Below are 14,733 nucleotides of genomic sequence, written 5' to 3' on the forward strand. Positions count from 1 at the left end.
CATAACTTTTCATATTTCATAGTTTTTGTTGTTGTTAAGGTTTGGTACCTTTTGCCATGTTCTAGTTGCAATTAAATACTTATATATCTAATATGAACTTTTATAGATTAAACAAAAACATATACATATACATTAATATATATGGAAACAATTTTGTGTTTATATATATTATTCCTTAATTGGAATTCATTTTGAGATGAGCATTATATATTAATTTATTTTTATTTCGGACTATTAGTCTCATCTTTATTAGATGAGACTAATAGTCCGAAATAAAAATAAATTAATAAAATTAATATATATAATGCTTATCTCAAAAATGAATTCCAATTAAGGAATAATATATATATATATATATATATATATATATATATATATATATATATATATATATATATATATATATACCAATCGGTACGGATCCGACTATGGAAGATCAGATAATAAATAAACGTGGATTTATAAGATCAAAGAATCCAACCTTGATCGCCCTTCGGGGCCCGTGGCGCAGTTGATAGAGACGATGAATCTCTACGGTTCCAGATGGACATTGTCTGAAGATAGCGGTTTCAATCGTACCCAAAGCCGGCCAGAGGTTGCTTGGCCAAAACGTGGTAAGACGACAACAACTACGGATGGCAGTGATGGCTGAGAATGCAGTTAGGAGATTCGAAGTTCCTATCCGTCGCGGTTACCACCTGACGAAGGCCAGAGGAATAGTTGGCCGAAACGTTGTGAATAAACAAACCAATAAAAGATGAAAAACAACAACTAATAAAGATGAGAATAATAGTCCGAAATAAAAATAAATTAATAAAATTAATAATGAACGTTTCGTGTTTGTTTGTGACGTGTCCTAAATGTGTTACTGGACGTCTATTAGTGGTTCTTCACTTTCTGAACCCATTTTTATGTTTTGTGATCGTCTAATGTTCATATTTAAAGCAACTTATCCTGTATTTAAATGCATTCTGTAATGTTGTCACGGTGTTGCAGCGCAATACAAACCGAATCGTTTTTTTTTTACATTAATCTTGAACTAACCCTTACCTATGGTTTAGATTTAGGGTTAGGGTTGTTATATTATGGTGTACGAAAAAAACGGCACCAAAATGAGTCATGTTACGTTATCTAACATGAACAGCACCCATGTAAACGGATTTATACGTTTCGTGTTTGTTTGTGATGTGTCCTAAATGTGTTACTGAATGTCTATTAGTGGTTCTTCCCTTTCTGAACCCGTTCTATTTTGTTGTGTGGTATGTATTACCCGTTTTATGTTTCGTAATCGTCTAATGTTCATATGCGTGCGTGTGGGTGTCCTTTGTGTATCTTCGACATACCCTTATCTTCTTTGCTCACTGAACCTGGTCCATCCTGATTTCATCTTGTTCTTGGAGGGGGGGGGTGGAATCTTTTGGACGAAACACATTCACTCCAAGACGATGATTGGTTTTCATATCAGTTTTTATTTCACTTTCCAGGATGCCGCGCAGATGAAAATAAAAAGTGAGTTCCTTTGCTTGTGGTCTTAACAGTCTACACTGAGAGACACGTCACTCCCTCCCAGGAGGGATGGAGAGACAACCGTAAAGCCCAACCGCTCTGCTTCAATTCCAAGTTCTAACTCTTCGATGATCTCCAGCTAACCTGATCACGTGACTCACACGTAGATCCGATCAGCTGAGCAGATGTTTCTGGTAAACTTGTCTATGATCTAGCTTTGTCATATTTTGACAGGTTTTATGAAAACATATCCATCTCTTGTCTACCTCTCCAGTTAGATAGATTGATAGATTTAGATAGGCAGATAGCTAGATCGATCGATCGATAGATAGATAGATGATTCATTCTGTTCAGCCTGTTTCATAACATATAGACTAACTGGGGGTAGGGGCGCCCGGCTTTACCCGTACGTAAAACATGCTTAAATATTATATTTAAATTTGTCCAGATTTCGTATATATTATTATAGAGTCGTGATTTCAAAAGTAAAAAAAAAAAAAAATTAAGTGACATCATCTGGAATCGATACCGAAGCTATAGCTTTCAAAGCTGGTGGCGTTACCACTGTACCAATGTGACACGCGAAGAAACCGATTAAACATAAACTAATATGAATGTACAAAATATTTAACGATTTTTTAAAATTTTACTCATTTTTTGACTTGAAAACAATTTTGATCAATAAAAGAACAGTCCGAAAAAAAAAATCCAATCATGCGACTTTTAGTTTCGAGGGAGATGCAGTTTGAAAACACACAGACCGACATACAAATCGACAGACAGACCGATAGACAAATTGACAGACCGATAGACATATGGCCGTTTAAATATTAGATGTATGAAGCAAAACGAACGATGAACTAAACGAAACGGTATGAAAAATTTCGTTTAGTTTTCATACAAAAAATTAAAATGTGTGCGTAAATATTTGAAACGAAACGAAATAAAACGATATTGAAAATTTCGTTTCGTTTTTATACAAAAAAATTAAAACATGTGTGTAAATATTTGAAACGAAACGAAATGAAACGATATTGAAAATTTCGTTTCGTTTTCATACAAAAAAATTAAAACATGTGTGTAAATATTTTAAACGAAACGAAATGAAACGATATGAAAAATTTCGTTTCGTTTTTATACAAAAAAATTAAAACATGTGTGTAAATATTTGAAGCGAAACGAAATAAAACGATATGAAAAATTTCGTTTCGTTTTCATACAAAAAAATTAAAACATGTGTGTAAATATTTTAAACGAAACGAAATAAAACGATATTGAAAATTTCGTTTCGTTTTCATACAAAAAAATTAAAACATGTGTGTAAATATTTTAAACGAAACGAAATAAAACGATATGAAAAATTTCGTTTCGTTTTCATACAAAAAAATTAAAATGTGTGTGTAAATATTTGAAACGAAACGAAATGAAACGATATTGAAAATTTCGTTTCGTTTTCATACAAAAAAATTAAAACATGTGTGTAAATATTTGAAACGAAACGAAATAAAACGATATTGAAAATTTCGTTTCGTTTTCATACAAAAAAATTAAAATGTGTGTGTAAATATTTTAAACGAAACGAAATGAAACGATATGAAAAATTTCGTTTCGTTTTCATACAAAAAAATTAAAACATGTGTGTAAATATTAGAAGCGAAACGAAATAAAACGATATTGAAAATTTCGTTTGGTTTTCATACAAAAAATTAAAATGTGTGTGGAAATATTTTAAACGAAACGAAATGAAACGATATTGAAAATTTCGTTTCGTTTTCATACAAAAAATTAAAACATGTGTGTAAATATTTGAAACGAAACGAAATAAAACGATATGAAAAATTTCGTTTCGTTTTTATGCAAAAAATTAAAACATGTGTGTAAATATTTTAAACGAAACGAAATGAAACGATATGAAAAATTTCGTTTCGTTTTCATACAAAAAAATTAAAACATGTGTGTAAATATTTTAAACGAAACGAAATAAAACGATATTGAAAATTTCGTTTCGTTTTCATACAAAAAAATTAAAACATGTGTGTAAATATTTTAAACGAAACGAAATAAAACGATATGAAAAATTTCGTTTCGTTTTCATACAAAAAAATTAAAATGTGTGTGTAAATATTTGAAACGAAACGAAATGAAACGATATTGAAAATTTCGTTTCGTTTTCATACAAAAAAATTAAAACATGTGTGTAAATATTTGAAACGAAACGAAATAAAACGATATTGAAAATTTCGTTTCGTTTTCATACAAAAAAATTAAAATGTGTGTGTAAATATTTTAAACGAAACGAAATGAAACGATATGAAAAATTTCGTTTCGTTTTCATACAAAAAAATTAAAACATGTGTGTAAATATTAGAAGCGAAACGAAATAAAACGATATTGAAAATTTCGTTTGGTTTTCATACAAAAAATTAAAATGTGTGTGGAAATATTTTAAACGAAACGAAATGAAACGATATTGAAAATTTCGTTTCGTTTTCATACAAAAAATTAAAACATGTGTGTAAATATTTGAAACGAAACGAAATAAAACGATATGAAAAATTTCGTTTCGTTTTTATGCAAAAAATTAAAACATGTGTGTAAATATTTTAAACGAAACGAAATGAAACGATATGAAAAATTTCGTTTCGTTTTCATACAAAAAAATTAAAACATGTGTGTAAATATTTGAAACGAAACGAAATGAAACGATATTGAAAATTTCGTTTCGTTTTCATACAAAAAAATTAAAACATGTGTGTAAATATTTGAAACGAAACGAAATAAAACGATATTGAAAATTTCGTTTCGTTTTCATACAAAAAAATTAAAACATGTGTGTAAATATTTTAAACGAAACGAAATAAAACGATATAAAAAAATTTCGTTTCGTTTTCATACAAAAAAAATTAAAACATGTGTGTAAATATTATAAACGAAACGAAATAAAACGATATTGAAAATTTCGTTTCGTTTTCATACAAAAAATTAAAACATGTGTGTAAATATTTGAAACGAAACGAAATAAAACGATATGAAAAATTTCGTTTCGTTTTTATGCAAAAAATTAAAACATGTGTGTAAATATTTTAAACGAAACGAAATGAAACGATATGAAAAATTTCGTTTCGTTTTCATACAAAAAAATTTAAACATATGTGTAAATATTTGAAACGAAACGAAATAAAACGATATTGAAAATTTCGTTTCGTTTTCATACAAAAAAATTAAAACATGTGTGTAAATATTTTAAACGAAACGAAATGAAACGATATGAAAAATTTCGTTTCGTTTTCATACAAAAAAATTAAAACATGTGTGTAAATATTTGAAACGAAACGAAATGAAACGATATTGAAAATTTCGTTTCGTTTTCATACAAAAAAATTAAAACATGTGTGTAAATATTTGAAACGAAACGAAATAAAACGATATAAAAAAATTTCGTTTCGTTTTCATACAAAAAAAATTAAAACATGTGTGTAAATATTATAAACGAAACGAAATAAAACGATATTGAAAATTTCGTTTCGTTTTCATACAAAAAAATTAAAATGTGTGTGTAAATATTTTAAATGAAACGAAATGAAACGATATTGAAAATTTCGTTTCGTTTTCATGCAAAACAATTAAAACATGTGTGTAAATATTTGAAACGAAACGAAATAAAACGATATGAAAAATTTCGTTTCGTTTTCATGCAAAACAATTAAAACATGTGTGTAAATATTTTAAACGAAACGAAATGAAACGATATTGAAAATTTCGTTTCGTTTTCATACAAAAAAATTAAAACATGTGTGTAAATATTTGAAACGAAACGAAATAAAACGATATAAAAAAATTTCGTTTCGTTTTCATACAAAAAAAATTAAAACATGTGTGTAAATATTATAAACGAAACGAAATAAAACGATATTGAAAATTTCGTTTCGTTTTCATACAAAAAATTAAAATGTGTGTGTAAATATTTGAAGCGAAACGAAATGAAACGATATTGAAAATTTCGTTTCGTTTTCATACAAAAAAATTAAAACATGTGTGTAAATATTTGAAGCGAAACGAAATAAAACGATATTGAAAATTTCGTTTCGTTTTCATACAAAAAATTGAAATGTGTGTGGAAATATTTTAAACGAAACGAAATGAAACGATATTGAAAATTTCGTTTCGTTTTCATACAAAAAAATTAAAACATGTGTGTAAATATTTTAAACGAAACAAAATGAAACGATATTAAAAATTTCGTTTCGTTTTTATGCAAAAATTAAAACATGTGTAAATATTTGAAACGAAACGAAATGAAACGATATTGAAAATTTCGTTTCGTTTTCATACAAAAAAATTAAAATGTGTGTGTAAATATTTTAAACGAAACGAAATGAAACGATATGAAAAATTTCGTTTCGTTTTCATACAAAAAATTAAAACATGTGTGTAAATATTTTAAACGAAACGAAATGAAACGATATTAAAAATTTCGTTTCGTTTTCATTCAAAAAAATTAAAACATGTGTGTAAATATTTTAAACGAAACGAAATAAAACGATATTGAAAATTTCGTTTCGTTTTCATACAAAAAATTAAAATGTGTGTGTAAATATTTGAAGCGAAACGAAATGAAACGATATTGAAAATTTCGTTTCGTTTTCATACAAAAAAATTAAAACATGTGTGTAAATATTTGAAGCGAAACGAAATAAAACGATATTGAAAATTTCGTTTCGTTTTCATACAAAAAAATTAAAACATGTGTGTAAATATTTTAAACGAAACGAAATAAAACGATATGAAAAATTTCGTTTCGTTTTCATACAAAAAAATTAAAATGTGTGTGTAAATATTTGAAACGAAACGAAATGAAACGATATTGAAAATTTCCTTTCGTTTTCATACAAAAAAATTAAAACATGTGTATAAATATTTTAAACGAAACGAAATAAAACGATATTGAAAATTTCGTTTTGTTTTCATACAAAAAATTGAAATGTGTGTGGAAATATTTTAAACGAAACGAAATGAAACGATATTGAAAATTTCGTTTCGTTTTCATACAAAAAAATTAAAACATGTGTGTAAATATTTGAAACGAAACGAAATGAAACGATATGAAAAATTTCGTTTCGTTTTCATACAAAAAAATTAAAATGTGTGTGTAAATATTTTAAACGAAACGAAATGAAACGATATTGAAAATTTCGTTTCGTTTTAATACAAAAAAATTAAAATGTGTGTGTAAATATTTTAAACGAAACGAAATGAAACGATATTGAAAATTTCGTTTGGTTTTTATACAAAAAAATTAAAACATGTGTGTAAATATTTGAAACGAAACGAAATGAAACGATATGAAAAATTTCGTTTCGTTTTCATACAAAAAATTAAAACATGTGTGTAAATATTTGAAACGAAACGAAATGAAACGATATTAAAAATTTCGTTTCGTTTTCATACAAAAAAATTTAAACATGTGTGTAAATATTTGAAACGAAACGAAATGAAACGATATGGAAAATTTCGTTTCGTTTTCATACAAAAAAAGTAAAACATGTGTGTAAATATTTTAAACGAAACGAAATGAAACGATATGAAAAATTTCGTTTCGTTTTCATACAAAACAATTAAAACATGTGTGTAAATATTTGAAACGAAACGAAATGAAACGATATTAAAAATTTCGTTTCGTTTTCATTCAAAAAAAGTAAAACATGTGTGTAAATATTTGAAGCGAAACGAAATGAAACGATATGAAAAATTTCGTTTCGTTTTCATACAAAAAATTAAAACATGTGTGTAAATATTTGAAACGAAACGAAATGAAACGATATGAAAAATTTCGTTTCGTTTTTATACAAAAAATTAAAACATGTGTGTAAATATTTTAAACGAAACGAAATGAAACGATATGAAAAATTTCGTTTTGTTTTCATACAAAAAATTAAAACATGTGTGTAAATATTTGAAACGAAACGAAATGAAACGATATGGAAAATTTCGTTTCGTTTTTATACAAAAAATTAAAACATGTGTGTAAATATTTGAAACGAAACGAAATGAAACGATATGAAAAATTTCGTTTCGTTTTTATACAAAAAATTAAAACATGTGTGTAAATATTTTAAACGAAACGAAATGAAACGATATGGAAAATTTCGTTTTGTTTTCATACAAAAAATTAAAACATGTGTGTAAATATTTGAAACGAAACGAAATGAAACGATATGAAAAATTTCGTTTCGTTTTTATACAAAAAATTAAAACATGTGTGTAAATATTTGAAACGAAACGAAATGAAACGATATGAAAAATTTCGTTTCGTTTTTATACAAAAAATTAAAACATGTGTGTAAATATTTTAAACGAAACGAAATGAAACGATATGAAAAATTTCGTTTAGTTTTCATACAAAAAATTAAAACATGTGTGTAAATATTTTAAACGAAACGAAATGAAACGATATTGAAAATTTTGTTTCGTTTTCATACAAAAAATTAAAACATGTGTGTAAATATTTGAAACGAAACGAAATGAAACGATATTGAAAATTTCCTTTCGTTTTCATACAAAAAAATTAAAACATGTGTGTAAATATTTTAAACGAAATGAAATGAAACGATATTAAAAATTTCGTTTCGTTTTCATACAAAAAAATTAAAATGTGTGTGTAAATATTTTAAACGAAACGAACCGAATCCAACCATGCAAAATTACCCTAAAGGTAGGCCAACTTTGAGGCGTTATTGTACAATGGCAGGCAAAATCGATTAGTAAGCGGTGATAATTACCGGAAAAATTTATGAATAAGGGGGGAAAATAAAAAACGTAAACGGTAGGAACAACATCTTCTTTTATTTTTAAAAAAAATATTTTAATTATTTTGCAATCTGAAAGTTATGAAAGTTAAATGGTTCTAAAGGGACAAACGTGTCCAATAAATAATTTTCCAATTAGCATGCAAATTATTTACGACAAGGCAAATGGCCCCCGTCCTATCTCTGGTTGCTCTATTGGCGCCTTATATAAGGGGAAAATTTCGGTCTACTTTCCTGAGGTAGGGGTACAAAAAGCACAGCTGGCTTCGCACTTGTACTGTAGTTTCAGAATATTTATTTTTATGAGTCCCACAAATTAAATTCGACAACTTATTAATTTCACAACTTGTCAAGGCCCGGAGGCTACTCGAGGATAAAGGTTAATGAAAGGGTAATCAATGGGAAAATATCATAATATAATCGTTAGTAGTGTAAATTTTGTAAATTGAATTACTTAAGGGGAAGGGAGCATCAAAAACTTGTTTACATTAGACTTGAAGACGACCATATTGTAGTCAGCTGGAGAGCAGAAAAGCGGAACAGAGTTCCACAGGCGTGCAGTTCCAAGAAAGCAGCTTTGTTCATGGAATCTACGTTTAGGCTTAGGCACAAATAAAGAGTGGGATAAATTATTGATAGTGGTTTCAGATAGACGAGTGTTTTTCGTAAAAGTCAGGTCAGGAGGACCATAAATTGGAACTCAGATGAGCACTTATCATAAATATAACGATAAAGCAGAGACAGGCTCGCAACGTCTCTTCTCTGGGAAATAGGTTGCAGGGAAGAGGGGCATATCACACTAAGCTATGAAGTCTATTTTGAACTCCGTCAAGGCAGAGTAAGGTGCTTCTAGCAGCTCCTGTCCAGATGTGGCAAGAGTACTCCATCTTTGGACGTACTTGGCTCATTATTAAAGCTGTGACAATAGAACATTCTTTACATTCTTTTAACTCTCGTGTATATATCCGATACAGTTAGATAAACTTAATCAACCGAGAACCACATCAGTCTATATAAAAACATGTAAGATATTAATGTATATATACTGGAGAATAAAAAAAAAATGAATAGCTCTACTCATTATACAAGGAGAGAGTTGCATTAGCAGTGAGATATCTACTGGAGCGATAGAAGGATCCCATCATTTTTCCAGCAGCTTTGGCAACGGATTTGATGTACGTGTTCCATCTCAGATCAGGAGTAAAGGTCAGACCCAGAAACTTGAGGACGCACTCTTCTAAGATATTATTGCACTAACGTTGGGCAAAATGGATTCTACAATTAGATTCTAGCCTGACGTTCAAGAAACTGTATTATAGTTGAAGTTGGCCGTCTAAGACAACAACAATATTAGATGAAAATTAAAAATTAAAAAAAAAACTTTCTTGGTTGAGTATATTCGGCAATCAGTCATCCAGCCCTTTAACTTTTACTCAGATAGACATGAAAAGTCTTTATTAAAGTTTGTGCCTATTTCCATTCTATGGAGGCCAAGCGCGAACGCAGACCCCACAATTTTGTTATACCATCCCTATTTAAGTTAAAACATACTTATCAAAGTATTCTTATGTACATCTATATCAAAAAACACTTGTTAATTTTTAAATTCTTTATTTCCATACTTTGTGGACCAGGCGCGAACGCAGACCCCACAATTTTAATGAACCACCGTTCTGCAGGATCAAACATTCCCATTCCTGTGTCTCGATACATCGTCTATCATTATATGTAATCAACTTTTTAAAATAGTCAACCATATAGCAGCGTATTCGTGACCACACACACACACACACACACACACACACACACACACACACACACACACACACATTCAGCTTTATATATATATATATATATATATATATATATATTTTATTTATTTATTATTAGATTTATATACGTTATATACGTCCAAATTAAAAAGGGCGACTTTCTAAGTAAATAAAAAAAAAAATAAAAAAAATGAGCTCCGAGGCGGCGCCAATATTAACCGTATGTATCGCTTGAAAAAAAAAACAACAATAACAAAATCTAAAATTATAAGCGATAAAAAAAAACAGTATAATTAATCTAGGGATTATAGCCTAACGGTTAAGGCACCAGATTGTGGTAAACATGGTCTTAGGTTCGATCCCTAGAAACAGATGAACTACGCTGATGAGAGGTAAAGACCTTGAAACACGCGTGTACGTAGATTACTGTTTTAAAAATAATAAAATAAATAATAATGTTATATACGTCCAAATTAAAAAGTAAATAATAATAAAAAAAAAAATGAGCTCCGAGGCGGCGCCAATATTAACCGTATATATCGCTTGAAAAATAACAAAATCTCTCTCTCTCTCTCTATATATATATATATATATATATAGAGAGAGAGAGAGAGAGAGATCACTGACTTAGCAAAGTCACAGGGGAGACAACAAAATATTAAAAAAAACCCTAAGCAAAATTCATTCCAAAGGAGCAAAACTAAAGCTGGCCTGCCAGGACACTATATATACAAATCATAAACCGATACACACTATTGAATGTTTAGAGACGAGATTCCTATTAGTTAGGAAACTTACGAAATACACCGTGTGCTAGTTAAATCATTTACAATATTTTATTCAAAACAAGAAATACGAGTTAGATGTGAAAAATGTTGTTCATACATAAACAACAACAACAAAAGAATAATGATAAAAATGGAAACTAAATTAATAATATTTATTGATTTATCAAAAATGACCAAAAAAGAATCATGACACAAAAAAAAAAAAAAATGTCTGACGAATGGATTTTTAAAAGTTAGATCCTTTCATCAGATGAAAAAAAAAAAAAAAGATATTGGTTGGCACTGAAACTCAAAATATATATATAAAAAAAACTTTTTGTGAACTTTGAATAGATTGGGAGATCAAATAATTATTGATTGGATTAATTAGATAATCAATAAAGTAAAAAAAGAAAGACTATACACACACACACGCACATATATATATATACATATATATATACATATATATATATACATATATATATATACATATATAGGAAGAAATAGAGAGAAAGATATATATATATATATATATACATATATATATATATACATATATATATACAGAGAGAGAGAGAGAGAGAGAGAGAGAGAGAGAGAGAGAGAGAAAGAGAGAGAGAATGAGAGAGACAGAAGAAAAAAGGAGAAAAATAAAGGGAGAGAGATTTTTATATATAGAGAGAAACGGGATATATATATATATATATATATATATATATATATATATATATATATATATATATATATATATATATATATAATAAAATAAAATTTTGTGAATTATTCCATGGATTTCTGCCTTTGGATTATTATGGACCATCTTCTTCCAATTACGGGATTTCCCTGGATTTTACTTGTACAAATGGAAATTCTTTTAAATTTCTTGAAGTTTTACATTTGGATTTTACCGTCACTGGATTTTTTATCTTCCACCAGACTATCCATTCATGTGTAATCACCTTTTTCTTCACCATATTCTCTCTGATTCACTTTTTTTGTTTTCAAGTAAGATCTTTGACTTACTTGTTGTTTCATCAAATACTTCTGCATGCAAAATCCGATCCCGCATTTTGCTAATTCCTACCCTCTGATGAGAAGGAAAGTATTTCTTCGAAACTCCGCGGATTAAGGACTATCCACTTATCAAGTGTTTCCTTTTCAGATTAAACATGTTTTTTTTAACTCATTTCAAAGTGTTTTTTAACATATTTTATTAACTGTTTGCTAATATATATATATATATATATATATATATATATATATATATATATATATATATATATATATATGTGTGTGTGTGTGTGTGTGTGTGTGTGTGTGTATAGCATATCACACGTGGTTCTACCGGAGCTATAAATTATTGAAGCTGTACACCGTAAAGTCAATACATCTAATATAATATAAAGCTGAACTTCTGTGTGTATGTCTGGCCACGAATAGGCTCCTATATGGTTGACTATTATAGAAAACTGATCACATATAATGATAGAAGATGTATCGAGTCACAGGAATGGGTATGTTTGATCTGGCATAATGATGATTCATTAAAATTGTGGGGTCTGCGTACGTGCCTGGTCCACAAACTATGGAAATAAAAAATTTAAAAATTAAAAAAAAAAAAAACGCTTACAAGTGTTTTTGATATAGATGCACATAAGAATATTTGATAAGTATGTTTTAACTTAAATAGGGATGGTATAATAAAAGTGTGGGGTCTGGGTTCGCGCCTGGCCTCCATAGAATGGAAATAGGCACAAACTTTAATAAAGACTTTTCATATCTATCTGCGTAAGTATACTTTGATAATTATGCTTCAGTTTGAAGAAATATGGTATAATAAAATTATGGGGGTGTTCGTTCGCATCTGACCTCCATAGAATGAAAATATGTCACAAAGTTTAACAAGGTTTTTTAATATAGATTCACAGAATATTGTAATAAGTGTTTCAGTGTGAACAGGTATGGTATAATAAATTATGGGGTTTATCTATTTTATTTTTACCTTCATCATATTTTGCTTTGGTTTTGATACCCCTAAATTCGAAGCTATTTCATTACAACCCTTCCTTTTCATAACCTATCATTCTTTAATAAATCTGCGTCCATTTCCTATAGGCTGTTTTTGAACCCAGTCAACGACGTGTAATTTTCCTAGTATATATATATATATATATATATATATATATATATATATATATATATATATATATGTATATATATATACGAGCAAACAGTTAATAAAACATGTTAAAAAACACTTTGAAATGAGTTAAAAACATATTTAATCTGAAAAGGAAACACTGGATAAGTGGATAGTCCTTAATCCGCGGAGTTTCGAAGAAATACTTTCCTTCTCATCAGAGGGTAGGAATTAGCAAAATGCAGGATATGGTGAAGAAAAAGTTGATTACACATGAATGCATAGTCTGGTGGAAGATAAATAATCCAGTGATGGTAAAATCCAAATGTATAACTTCAAGAAAGTTAAAAGAATTAAATATTAATTCTTTAATATTTATAATATACTTTAATTTTAATTTTATTTTTAATGTATGTATATATGTATGTATGTATGTATGTATGTATGTATGTATGTATGTATGTAGATGACCGTCCAGCACGTGCTGCTGGTGGCGCTCATGTCTGCCTCTTTTCAGCCAGAAATATATTAAGTTTACTGCCATCATGTATGTATTTATGTATGCTTGGCGTGGAGAGGGATCCCGTAAGCCGTGGTGGAGGCAACCTTTCTAGGAGAAGCAAATCTCTGATTTAAAAAACAAAGCGGGAGACCAGTACCCGCATTAAGCTGGTCTGCAGTTTAATTTGTTTCTGGCTATCTTGCTCTTGCTTGTTGCTGGATCTAAACATTTTGAACCGAGAGAGAGACTTAGCTGTCGTACAAAGCTAAGACTCTGTAACATCATCTTTGTATAGATACTCCCTCAGGCATTTGGGCTCATGGATTTTAAATGTCTGAGGGAGTGGCACTCGTCTGACAATACGTTGCAATCATCATGTATGTATGGTACCATGTTACTCAGTACTACCTGCCTCATGGTCGGGTCACCGTCGACTAAACTGGTTCCCCCACCAGACTTGGTTTGTGAGGAGAGTGGCTAGTCTCCCTGAAGGATTAAAAACAAGACCTTCCAAAGGGCGAATGAACCCTTTTTTCGGGGTCAACGGCCAACTAGCACCGTGTGTGTTTGTGTGTATATATATGTGTGTTGAGGTGGAGAGGGCTCCCGTAAGCCGTGGTGAAGGTAACCTTTCTAGGAGAAGCAAATATCCGATTAAAAAAAAACATAAAGTGGAAGACCAGTACCCGCATCAAGCTAGTCTGCAGTTTAACTTCTTGCTGGCTATCTTGCTCTTGCTTGTCGCTAGATCTCAACATTTTGAACCGAGAGAAAGAGATTTAGCTGTCGTACAAAGCTTAGACTCTGTAACATCATCTTTGTATAGATACTCCCTCAGGCATTTGGGCTCATGGACATTAAGTGCTTGAGTGAAGGGCTCTCGTCTAACAATACGTTGCAATCATCATCATAATGTATGTATGTATGTGAATTAAGTAAATAAAAATGAAAACAACAACAAAAATTTTCTTCGTCTACTTTTTAAAAAAATATCAATTAATGACGCACATTGGAATCTACAGAAGGCGGTTGAAAAAAACAAACAAACAAATAAATGTGTGTGTATTTTTCATCTTTTAATTTTGATTCTTTTATATTTTCATATATTTTATTTCTTAATGAATTGAACGCACAAAACAAAAGTTGTATCAATTTACCAAAGAAAACAAAACATACAAAACATTGTTTCTGTTTTGAACACAAAAGAAAAACGAATTGGCCTTTTGAAAAGATGACA

Source organism: Euprymna scolopes, chromosome 45, assembly GCF_053919585.1.
Source record: "Euprymna scolopes isolate OS-2025 chromosome 45, ASM5391958v1, whole genome shotgun sequence".
Taxonomy (NCBI): Eukaryota; Metazoa; Mollusca; class Cephalopoda; order Sepiida; family Sepiolidae; genus Euprymna; species Euprymna scolopes.